At 43.9% G+C, this 12,644-nt stretch overlaps 2 long non-coding RNA genes across 2 annotated transcripts in view; both read right to left on the bottom strand.

Annotated features, from left to right (window-relative positions):
- LOC134420844 (uncharacterized) overlaps positions 1–12,644 on the bottom strand; it is a 155,238-nt gene that overhangs the window by 66,914 nt on the left and 75,680 nt on the right. The gene's annotated exons all lie outside the window — the stretch shown is intronic.
- Positions 1–12,644, bottom strand: part of LOC134420854 (uncharacterized) — a 56,633-nt gene that overhangs the window by 8,887 nt on the left and 35,102 nt on the right. The gene's annotated exons all lie outside the window — the stretch shown is intronic.

Raw genomic sequence — 12,644 nt, 5'->3', positions numbered from 1 at the left:
AAGAAGCATGGATGGTTACAAGGCCCTGTTGGCTGGATTGTTTTTTCATTAGTGAAACACAGCACTCTACAGCCCTGGTTATTAGTGTGAGACTTCAACCATCATGAAAGCCACACAATCCAGAAAATCCAGGAGTGCAATACTGTTTTACACTGGTGTAAACACCACCATTACAGAGAATGCCTTCCCACTGGCTTTTCATCAGTCAGCAAGTGAGGAGGGAGGCGTTGCCATCAGCACATCTGCATCATGCAGCTGGGACATTCTGCTGCCACTCCACCATCATCAGAGCAACATTCTCCCTCTCAGCTGCAGGGTAAACTACCTTACACACCCCGCTGCCAACCTTGGTACTCTATCCCAGACTCTGATTTTTTCAGTTGGTTCAGCAATAAAACACCTAATGATGCTGGTGCCTGAATCATCATTGGTCTCTGAGACAAATAGCTTGGATATCCCTCTGCAGAACGATTGCTCCAGGCTCTTTGCAGTCTCAAACAGGCGTTAACACAGGCATGTGTCCCCTGCATGCTGTGCCCTGCTTCCATTAGAATGTGTTCTAAAAAATTCCATTTTTTGCAGCAAGATAAACTGGTGTCACCAGCTCCTCTGCTGCAAGTGCCTATTCTAAAGAGGGAGTCTCTGATTCCAGCAGAGCCTCCCTCCCGGAGGTGTGGCACTGCGGGAAGGAAAGGAAGACTGGGGATTGCACTTACAGTGAATGGGATTAGATGGCTGCTCTTGCTATTTTATCGAAAGCGCCCCCTCTCCAAGCAACACTGATTAACGTGGATATTTAAGTAGAATCAAGGTGAGATAGAGTATTGTGTTAATACATATATGTATTCCTCCCTCTTCCAAACGTCAGCAGTTAGCACACCTGATGAGAGATGCTGCAAAGAAACGATTTCAGGTTGAGTGCATCACGTACTGACTCACTGCCATGAAGCTGTACACTTCAACAGAATTCCTGGTGAACAATGATGAAATATTCATCGGTTCATATTTGTAAATGGCCCAGCAACATACTGAGTAAATGACCTCCAACGAAGTGCCTCGCATTAAAATGGAACAGCAACCAGCTGAAATGAGGGAACTACAAACTATGCATGTGTTTTGTCAGCACAAACAAGCAGCAAACACAAACAGAAAGAAATCTAGTTGGACTCATCATCCTGACAGTGAGAAACAAATGAGAAGCCAGGCTGTTGGCTCCAGCAAGACCCACTTGTGGTGCTGCCTGTGGCAGGAGCGAGTAGGGCAACCTGGGCTAAACATTTCTTCCTGCCCTCTGTCACAGGTAGAAACTGAACCAGGCAAGGCAGGAGGTTGAGCTGCTTGTTCTCCCCACATGCTGGCCCTGATTGTTCATCACCTCAAGCACTGCTAGTCTTTAACTGCAGGTCTTGGTCCCTAAAGTGGAAAACACAAGCACATACCCTCCAGAGGAACTGGGAAGCCTGCCCCTCCCCAAACAGATACGTGATGCTGGGCAGGAGCATCCCCACATTTAGCATTTCTTGCCCTGCTTGCATGCTTTGATGGGAGCCCCTGCAGAGAGCGAGCCAGGTTTGCAAGGGGGGCAGGCTGTGGGCATGGAGGTGCCACCCAGCACTGCTTTTTGTCTGGGGTGCTGGTAGCCAGTGCTGATTTAAGCAGCAGAAGGCTGGATTTTCTGTCCTGCTTTCAGCAGTCATCATTATTCAGAATGCGTGTTTTCCAGGGAGGTTGCCAGAGCTGCACTGCACCGCTTGTGATGGTTAATCCTTGTACGGGAAAGCTCCACAATGGAAACTGTGAGGAGAATGCAAAATAAATTAGGAAAGCCTAGCAAGCCATTGTCAGCCTTTACAAAACACAGAAAAACCCAGGCCTGGCCTCCCCCAGACCTTTTCCAAGGTACTTTCTTGAAATTGATCTTAAAAACCCATCTGGTGCTGCCCCAGGGCCTCACAGAGAGGTGAGCTCCCACCGCCAGAGCCAGGTGGGGGATGGAGCCCTTTTTTAATTATTTATTTATTAATTAAATGCACTGTGATAAGGCAGATCTACATGCAGGTCCACACACAGCTCTGCAGGCTCGCTGGGGCCTCGGCGGCCGGGAACTTGAACAAACAGCACCATCAGGTGGCTCTCCGGGAAATAGATGTGTGGAAGCACCCAGGATATCTCCAGGCGGACCTGGCCATCCCTCTGCTCTCCTTTTCCAACCCTCCCAGGAGGGAGGGCCCACAGCCCCTCCTGGCAAAATCCAAGTCCAAAATTGTTAGAGAAAGCTCCAGTGGCAGCAAGACACATCCAGAATAAGTGGTAAGGGAAAATTTTTGATCTGCTTCCTTTCCCCTGGCATGGAAATCTTTTACGTAGTGTCCTTTCCATTGCTGTAGGCTGTGTGTATGCCAGCTCTAACTACATGGTTTAAATGACTCCTTTACAGGCCACCATGCATCCAGAGCACCCATCTGAGCCTGGTACAAAGTTCAATTCCCTCCCTTAGCCTCTTCAATTTTTGAGGGCACTGGCAAATCAATGTTTTCACCTTGAAAATGGTTCCTGGTCTACAACCCCCACTGGGGCACTGCTGGCATCCATCTCCCCCCACCTGCACAGGGAAGGAGGAGGATGCCTCCTTCAGCCTCAGGCAGGTGTCCTTTGACCAGAGACTGCCTTTGAAACACTTGGCTCCTTCAGCCTGTTTGCTGCCTTCTCCTGTGGCTCACATATTTGGTCAGTGCAAAATGGGAGCAAAGCCTTCCCACTAACTAACCAGAGCAGCTTTGGTCCCCTGAGAGTCACAGAGCAGATAGCACCCCAACACACATAAAGACAACAGATTCAGCTTCTAGAATCCAGACCTCAGCCATTTCACAAACTCTGCTCTCAGGCTCCTGCTTGTCACTTTTACCTATCCCCCTAAATAGAGAAGAGCAGTGGATAAGACAATCTGAAGGAAAGCAAAATGCTCTTGCACCCACAGTGTTGCAGTGACTGCAGCCATACCTATTCTATTTCCATGATTACCAGAGGAGGCACCTATGCCATCAGTCTCAGTTGCTTTTCTCATACAGGGATTTTAAAAGAGTTTTCTTCAGGTTGTTCTCCGCTTCAGTGAATAATTAGATATTTCTAATGGTCTCATGTAGAACTAAGGTAATTTAAATATTAAAGCATATAAAGAATATGTTTAGTTGTTTGTATACTTATTTGCTTATGCATACATGTTTCTATAAGTAAATATATGTATGCCTTACATTTATATAAGACACAGAAATCAATAGGCACTTTAACACACACAGTCACATTCACAAACCTAAAGGAAAATTATTCAAAAGTGTGGTTACTCAGCTCCTCTAGGAAACACTTTGGTTCACGGTTTCAGCCTTGAGTGCCCACAGTCTGAGCTTACAGCAACAGCCCTGAAAATCAGGACCTTCCATTGTTATGTTTGTGCTTATGCATACAGAAGGACTGATTTACATATCTAATTTCAGGCCTCTAATTTTCAAAACCTTGCGGCCTGAAGAGACAATCCAGTGTTTCCAGTTATACTGCCTCCAGGGGCACTTCTGTACAAAACACATCATCCAGTCACCTTGAAGGGATGTCAAAGCATTGCAAGTTGTTGACAGCCCATCTCAAAAACCTCTGCCTTCTGTAATAAAGAGACCTCCCAATTCCCAAATATGCTCAATGCAATAAAATTTTTGAACATCCCATATAAAGTTGATAATAGAGCACCTATCACAAAAGACAAAAAAAAGAAGAGGAAATGAGATTATATTTCCCATCATGGCATCTGCATTAAGCTCAATAGCTGCTTATTTCTTCTATAATTGTGCCAAAGTCATTTTGAATTTCATTTTCTTCATGCACCTTGCTCTGAAGCTGAGATATTTTGGGAAAAACAATGCACAAGACAGTACTTAAATGCAATGGCAACATCTCACCAGTTGCTACTAATGATGTCAGAGGAGGTCAGGTGGGCACAGAAGTATGAATTGTCCCTACATTTGTACACTCTTTGAGTGGCTAAATAGCACCCAGGAGAACTGAGGTCTTCCTAGGACAGCCAGAACACAGAACTAAGACAAAGGAATGTTTTTTTCCCTGCCACCTTAATTCTCTTTGCTTTCAGGCTCTCCCTCAGCCCTTGCCTTCTATTTTTCTGCAAAAGGAGAATGCAGTGCTAGGGGAAGTCAGCTTGCAGCAGCATTGGATCATGGGAGAGCCTGCACAAGCCAACTCCAGGCACTTCTGTAAGTACCTCTTTTCTACACTGGGCTGTCAGTTGTGCTGCTCTATTCTTGCAGAGCCATGGAGCAAGATGCTTGGGGTGGATCTGTTGTCAGATCAGTAGGGAATCATAATATTCCTGCCAAATTCATTTTCTCATGTGACCTGAGCTTGACTTAGAACATGGATTTCCTACAGAGACAAGTTTGAGCAGTGCCAGGAATTTGAAAGCCAGGTGGTCTGCAAAGCTTCTCCCCAGGCTCTGAGATCCTATTTCCTCGCGTCATTCTTTCCAGACAGCATGGAGTGCGGGCTGGGGTGCTCACAGCAAACCGAGTCCTCAAAACCAATGCAATTGCTCCTTCCACCACCATAATCCTCTGGAAGAGACTGTGACAGAAGTGGGAGGAAAGATGAGCACGTTTTCTGCTAGGAAACAGATTCAGACAGGCTTTGACCAAGAATGCTAGTGAAACTTTTCTCTGCCAGAGGAAACTCTAAAAAAAAAATCCCACTTTTTCATCTCGGCAGCATCCAAATCTGGCTTAGCTAGTCCAAACTGTCGTGTCCTTGCTAAATCAGAAATCCTATATTTGCCTATTTGGAAGGGAAAGCTATCAGGCAAAGGCAGATAGGCTTTTCTGAAGAAAGCTATCCATAGGTTCACTGATCTCGTGGGACAAGAAGGTCCATATATTAATTTTAGATATCTGGCAATCTGCATACTAGAAATACCGTATGGCTCCCATCCATACTGACTTCTATTAAGGAAACAAAAGCTAGAAGGAGCTGGAAACTCTCCCAGATTATGATCTCTGAATATCCATTGAGAAAAAGCAGCCTACCTTAATATATTACTTACCCCATCCCTAAGAAACTCTCATTAAAAAAAATAATTTTGGCTCCCTGAAGAGGAACAATAGCAGTGTTACAATTGTAATGGGATATCAGACCAGGACCTGGACCAAATATCATGGTCACAGAATGGTTAAGGCTGGAAGGCACCACTGGAGGTCATCTAGTCCAACCTTCCTGGTCAAGCATGACTCCCTACAGCACATTACTCAGGATTCTGTCCAGATGGTTTTGAGTGTCTGCAGAGAGATTCCTCAGCTTTTCTGGGCAATCCGTTCTAGTAAAAAAAGTAAAGAAGTTCTTACTCATGTTCAGGTGAAACTTCCTGTATATCAGTTTCTGCCCATTGCCTCTGTCCTTGGCACCCCTGATGCTGCTTTTCTCACTATTTTGTCTCAGCAGGAACCAGGAGTAATGCAGAGATTACAGCTGTCTGCTTCTGGACTTCTTAATCTTCTTGTACAGCTACAGAAGGATCCCTGACACAGAGCAGGGAGTCGCAGCATCACCCTAAAATGGCTCCTGTCATTCTCTCTAGAAACATTACAGAAATGGCAATGGTCCACAACACATATAATCCCATATCTATAATTGCTGCCTTGTTGGCAAATTCCTGTCACAGATTGCACTCAGTTCTATCCCACCCTCACATCAGATGCAATCCACACCAACCTGCGCCTGCTGGAGTGCCCGTCTGAGGGAGCAAGATGGAGAATAGCTCACTGGTCTGTCACTCTTGGGAGACAGAGAACTCAGACTTTGGCAAGTCTGAACCCTGCACCTCAGCTGAAGCCACCTCTGTATCACCTCTGCTTCCTGAGGACCCAAGGAAGGGATGGATGTAGTGTGTCCTTCTCCTCTGCTCTCCCACTCCCTCACTCCTTTCTGTCCACCTTAGATGCAGTCGCAGCAGCCAAGGTCTCCATGCACAACGTGGAGGGAGTGATATCTTCCAAAGAAGCAGCATTTGAAAAAACACAAGTCACTGAGAAAGCAACCTCCCTGTTGGCATTGTGCTGATGGCTAGGGGACACTCAGAAAAACTGTGTTTCTACAGTCAGAGAACAGCAGGACAAACTCAGGAATAGCTTTGCTGAGAGCAACTGCAAACTTCCTTAACACATTTCTGGAAGAATGTAGCTGGGAGAGTGTCAGCAGAAGCTTTGAAATTCATTTGCAACAGACTCATAACTTTCTGGCAGTAGGCTGACCAGTCTGAAATTCATTCCTTAAATCCATGAGAATCCAGTTTAGTCTTTCTTCAGATGTAGTTCCTCTGCCTCCTTTTTTAGTGTCCAAACAAATTCAACATCTCCACCCATCAGTCAAAAAGGAGAAGAGAAACACAGGTTAGGGAACACTCAGCTACCACAAGGGAACAAATGGCATAGTACGTCAATGAAATCCCAAATTATTGTCTAACTTAAGCCTTGCTTTCTTTCCTGGAAGGGCTGAGCTGCTTGTTCACAATGTCTGCTGCTGGTAAGAGAATTCCACTTGCAATTGGTCTCCTTTTTACAGTTCTCTCTCTGAATTGGCACTTCTTTAGGTATCTCCCAGCACATGATTATGAGACCATTTTTAAAGATTGCACATCAGGCCTCTGTGGAAATCAATTAGATCATGTTAGGGAAGGAAGACTATCAGTGCCAGGTGATCCAGAAGCACAAGGGCAGATATTTTAGACATTTATCCCTGCTTGCAGATGGCTGCTCAATCCAAAACCCTGCTGAGCTGCCAAGTTCCCCAACATAATACTTGTGTGACTACGAAATTCCACCACTGCACTGTGTGCATTGGCTGTAGATACCTGATACCCATAGATATCACTTCCTGCCCTGTTGGGTCACCTGCAAACAGAATTTGTCTGTAGAGCCAGGAACTCTGCTCCTTAGATCAAACATTAACTAGTCCTTGGCTGAGTCTGCTCTGTCACAAGGTCCCAGGGTGTATTATGAAAGGAGTGTCTGGACACCACTGAGCATTTCCTAGGCAGGAAGCTGAGCTTATTCTACAGAGCCACTCCCCCATGAACACAGAGGAACCTGTATTGGCCAAGATGGAGAAACACTTCTACCAGGAATGGCGAAACATTTCCACCAGAGTTGCAAAAATGGACGGATAGCACATGACTCAATGCAACTGTCCTGGTGTGCTGTTCCTTACTGCCTAACATGCACTGATCTGCATTGATCCAAAATTACGCTCCAGCACCTCAGTGTTGGCAAACAAATTCAGTCTGTCCAGGAGGGCCACTGGGTTTTGACAGAGGCCATTGATCCACTGTGATCCTGATTCAACACCAATTTAAACATATTGCCTGGCTGAAGACCCACTCACGAGCACTGGCATGAGGTAACGCATAAGAGACTGACTTCTGACATAATGACACCTGCCAAGTTCATGCTGAACCAAAGGCTGTTTCCATGTCTAATTGAAGGTGCCTCACCAAAGCCACGGACTGAGAGGCAGTTCACAGAAAGGAGAGCACAGCAGTGTGAAACATCTTTTCTCACTCCTTTGAAGTTGAGGTTTCAAAGCTTCTCCCATTCTGAACTTTATCTGAACGGGATGTCACCTCTAAGGCAGATCAGAGCTCTTAGCCCAGGAGACATCCCCACGTTTTGAGCTCCAGCTCTCAAGAAGTAAAAAAGTCTATTAACCTATACAGGCTACTCTGGAAGTGGAGTGTTCTTCTCATTGCAGTGCTTGGTCCTGGTGCTGAGAAAATTCTTCTTCAGATAAGGCATATTTCCACAATGTTGTAACAGCTCTTTCATAAGAACCTTGGAATTCAGTGAAGTGGTATTTTCTAAGGAGAACAGTATCCAGTAGAAAATTCCCACCCACCTCAAAACCTAACTCTGCAGCCATAATTCTGCACAGCTACAGAGACTGGTTGGTGGAACTGAGGAGAGGAGAGACAGAAGTAAATGAATATTTTTTCCTTTGCACCACAGCAGTTTTTGCCACTTTTATCCTGGCTATGATTTTGGAGGCCACATGACTCCAAGGCCAGAATTTCTTTTCAGCTTTAGACCACATACATTTGCATCATGAACATGCAACGTAAACCTCAAATAAATGTATGTGTCATTGTCTCTGCTCTGTGTTACTAAGTCTGCTTTCCTCTTTCCCATTCCCTTATGCAAAGGTGCACACCGAGGACAAGTTGACAAAAACGACAATGGTAGTCCAAGAATAACATCCCAAACTCTCAGTCAATCTCACTTTTCATGGACATATGGGAGCTTAGGCACATCACAAGCATGGCTGTCCTCTCCAGACAGCACCAGAACAAACTTATCCTACATTTTCTCCTTGCATGCCAACAAATGACAGAGGGATAGTATATAACACTCGCCTTTCTGCTCTAGGATCACAGAATGGTTTGGGGAAAGTTTAAAGTTATCCAGTCCAACCCCTTGCAATAGGCAGGTAGATTTTCAACAGAATCAGGTTGCTCAGAGCCAGATCTAACTGGCCTTGAATGTTTCCAGGCTCTTTGGGCAACCTGCTCCAGTGTTTAACCAATCTCATCATTAAAAATTTCTTCCTTATACTTAATCTAAATTTACTCTTGCAATTTCAAAGCAATAACTCTCATTCCTACAGACATTAATAAAAACCCCGCCCCCATATTTCTTGTAAGCTCTCTTTAACTATTGAAAGGCTGCAATAAGATGTCCCTGGAACTTTTTCTTCTCCAGGCTGAACAATCCCAACTCTGTCAGCCTTTTCTCTCAGGAGAGGTATTCTATCCCTCTAATAATTTCTGTGTCCCACCTCTGCAAATGAGGAACATAGCTGCTTCATGACAGCAGCCTAATTTCACCATTTTTCCATGACTGCCCACCAGTCCACTCCAGGAAAGACTCATTTTTAATGAGAGGGAAAAGCTTTACACTGCACACCTCTATTACAGCTGCACAGCCTAAGGTGTGTATGTTGGTTCAAGCACACTCCCTCTCCATTTGGCAGCAGATAAGCCAGGAAACTTTAGCCTGTCAAACAGGCTGTAGAATCCAGATGGAGTCCTGAAAAGTTGTAACAACATGAAACTGAACATTTAATATAAATTATAAAGACAAGAAAGCTCTTTCCTTTTCTCCATACTACTGACTACTCCCTTTTCCTTAAAGCTTTAGTTCTAAAATGAGCTGGTAAAATTTAAAAAGTAGCTGCCAGAGTAGTCTGCTACTACATAGTACTAGTGGTATAAAGTAGTATAAAGTGAAATTAAAACCCGATGTGTATAAAACCATATAGACTTATCCTATATATTCCAAATAGCACCAGTGTTCCATGAAGAGCAGACAGTTCTGAAAAGCAGTTTAGTCCCAGGCAGCCACTAAGGGCTTGTACTGAGAGCATACCAGGACTCAGCAAAGCTCAGCTTTACAGCGGTTACAAAAATCAGAGAACATCAGCCCCATTTGCACGTCCTGCTAGCATCAAATTTTGTTGCTTTGCAACACTCTCAGCCCCTTGGTTTGGTCTTGGAGCACTTGAAAAGACAAGGGGTGACTGGAGTAGCTGGGTTTCCACCCCAGGTGCTGGGTTGGCAGCTAAGGGCTGGTGGATCCCAGAAACTTTTATGCCCTTCAGAAGGAAGAAGCCCTGAGGGCCTCAGGCTCCACTGCTCTCTGCTCCTGGCAGGGTTTACAAGGTGCATGAGTCCCATCAGGCACACTGCTGAGGACATAGCACCTCAAACACCCCCAGCACTAGAAATCACAGAAAACAAAACTCAGGCACAGCTGGAAAGGGAGTGAGAGGGTGGCACATCAGCTTGTATTACATTTCTGGGTGCTGTTCTTTTTGAACTAAAATACTAAACACACTATTACAGGCACAGTAGGAAAATTTTACTTTTATTGAGAGAAAAGGTATCACCTTTGGAAAGTCTTGTCGCTTTGCTGAGAAATTTTCACTCATTGTCTTTGACTAGGAGGAGATCCATGCTGAGAAATATAATGCAGAAAGCTTTTGTTCAGAGTGAATTGCAAAAGAAAGGAAGATAAATCAGCAAAGCTTTTAATATGTAGTTTCCCCTCTGGCAACATTTCATTGTATGATACAGGCGTGCAAAGATGCCAAAGAAGATAAAGAAAGATTTTGGCTTGAAAGAAAGAACTTAAACTTTGGTTAGGACTCACCTGATACTGGACTTGCTCAATAGAGAAAAAAAAATCCTTAAATAAAACAGGCTCTTAAGAGGAAACCCCACTGCTGAGGTGAAGCACTAGCCAGGTCTACACTTGAAAAAGTTTTGCAAACACAAGTACTTGGCTGGGAGGATAGGAAAAACAACATGCCTATAACTAACTTGGCAAAAGTCACAGTGTAGGTGCAGCTGTATGAGTGCAAGCAACAGGCCCCTTGACCACCAAGCCCTGTGACTGGCTAAGCCTCTGCAGGGAACCCAGAGAGTAATTAAACAATTCAAGGGCAAGGATGCTGTATGAGCACAATCCATTTGGGGATGGGGGGTAGGGGGGGTGATTTGCTATGTCAGCAATCTTTTTTTTAGACAGCCTAAGAAGTTACAGACATTAATGTAACATTATCTGCTTACCAGTGGGCTCTGTATCTCTTAACTCTTCCCAACTACATTACAAATAAAATAATCTTCTTGATAGGGAACAAGAGATTTTTTTCACTCTTTAATATGTCAAAAATATCTGATCAAGGTCAAGAGTCCTCTAGGTATATGAAGCCACTACCCCTCAACATCCTTTGCCGACATTTTTGAGCTGTTTATCTCCATGGTCAAAACCTTCAGTCAGGCAGATAAAGAAACACACTTGTTGACCAGATAAGCAATGTGCCAAAACAGAATTCCCTCTGCCAGAACTGATACCATTTCTTCTAAATGTAGTTTCTCATCCCACAGGCTTTGGCTGTCTGAAGGGAAAGTAGTTCTCAGAACATATGGAGTTGGTAATAAAGCTCTTTCTAGGAGATACAAGGAATGAAATGGCAAAACAGTGTCTGCAGTACATGCTGTAAAACCTGAAGTAAAATTCCACTCCAAGTAAAATTCCCTTCCCACTGAGAAAGAACAACATGGTGGGACAAAGTGGAAGTGACAGCGTGGCTTTCCAAAACATTAGCTGTATCATGGCTGTTTCCCCTCAGAACATTGGCTACCCAAAACCTGCTTGAGACACACATTCCAACCTCACACTCACAAAAAAAAAAATCTTGTGACTTGTCATTTTGAGTCAGTGTCAGGAGCACTGCCAAAAAACAAGGATGAAAAAGCTGTCTTGAAAGAGCAAGAGAGAGTCTATGCACCAGAAGGGGAAACAGTGCCTGTTCCCAAGCTCAGCTACAAAGTTGTATTTGGTTTCTGCTAGATCTTCTCCAGGCACCCTAGTTCCAGTGAAGCCAGAAGACTTGTATCCCACAAGTCCAGTGTTGTTTCATGTTCCCAGGCTTAGACCAAAATCTCTACAAGGCAAAGCAAAGACACTTAGATGCAGAGAGGCTGCCTTCTGCAGAGGACTGCTCGGAGTCAGGCTTCGAAAGCCACAACCAATGGCAACACTGCTCCAACAGGATGGGCAGGCAGAGGGAAGGGTGGTAAAGAAAAGCCCATTGTCCAGGAAATCATTCTAGTCCAGATAAAAGTTCCATTTAACCCATTAACTTGTTCCCAGTAGTGTGGGCAAGTAAGCATGGAAAGAAGAATAAAAGTAGGCCAAGCCCATTTGCTTTCTCCCATGTATTTTTGCAACTTTCAGTGATTCTTATCTCAGGGGAGGTCCTGGTCCTGATTTGGCTTGTTTATTGAATGATCCCCAGGAGGTCTCTCTTTGAAGCATTTATCCTATCTTTTCATTTGCTTTGTTCATTGCTATTGAGCATTAGCCTAATATTTTAAGTGAAAGATCATGATGGTGTTTCCTAAAAAAAAAATTTTGGAAGTTACATTCTCAAGGTCCTGATCTGAAGTACTTTGTGTTTTGTAATATATCGCTATATACAATTTTCACTATCTTTATAGACTTTTGTGCCAAGAGACTTTTATTTTATGTGATTTTAGTTTAAATGTATTACAGTAATCCTAGACATTGTCTCTCCCTACTATTCCCTTTTCAATTGCTCTTGCTTTTGTCAACTATCTGCAGGGTACATCCTAAGTCCAGTCAAATCAGATCTGTAATTCAGATCTCATTATGTGACTCATATATGTTCCATGCCTAAGGACAGTTGCCTGGATTCTCACTCTGGCCCTGGACATAAAATTTACCATTATGATAGCATCCAAAAATATGAACCAAGCTTGAGCCTCATTATTTAAAGCAAGGTCTCTAGGATTGCACTGAATTGGCTTTTAAATTTAATACATCATGGTTTAAATCTTGGCTGTCTCTTTAATCTGTGAGATTTCTTTTATTACCTTCATTGAGGCCAGGATTTTGCCTGAAAAATAGCCCTACCATTTAGCATTATTTCATAATTATCTTGTTAGGTGCTTTCCTGTTTACTAAACAACATAAGTTTTCCCCTGTTCAGCTTTACTTAGAGGCAGAGCAAATGACACTTAC

The sequence above is a fragment of the Melospiza melodia genome, chromosome 1 (genome assembly GCF_035770615.1).
Source record: "Melospiza melodia melodia isolate bMelMel2 chromosome 1, bMelMel2.pri, whole genome shotgun sequence".
In the NCBI taxonomy this organism is placed as follows: Eukaryota; Metazoa; Chordata; class Aves; order Passeriformes; family Passerellidae; genus Melospiza; species Melospiza melodia.
The sequence above is the reverse complement of the archived record's forward strand: the minus strand, read 5'-3'. Positions and strand labels throughout refer to the sequence as shown.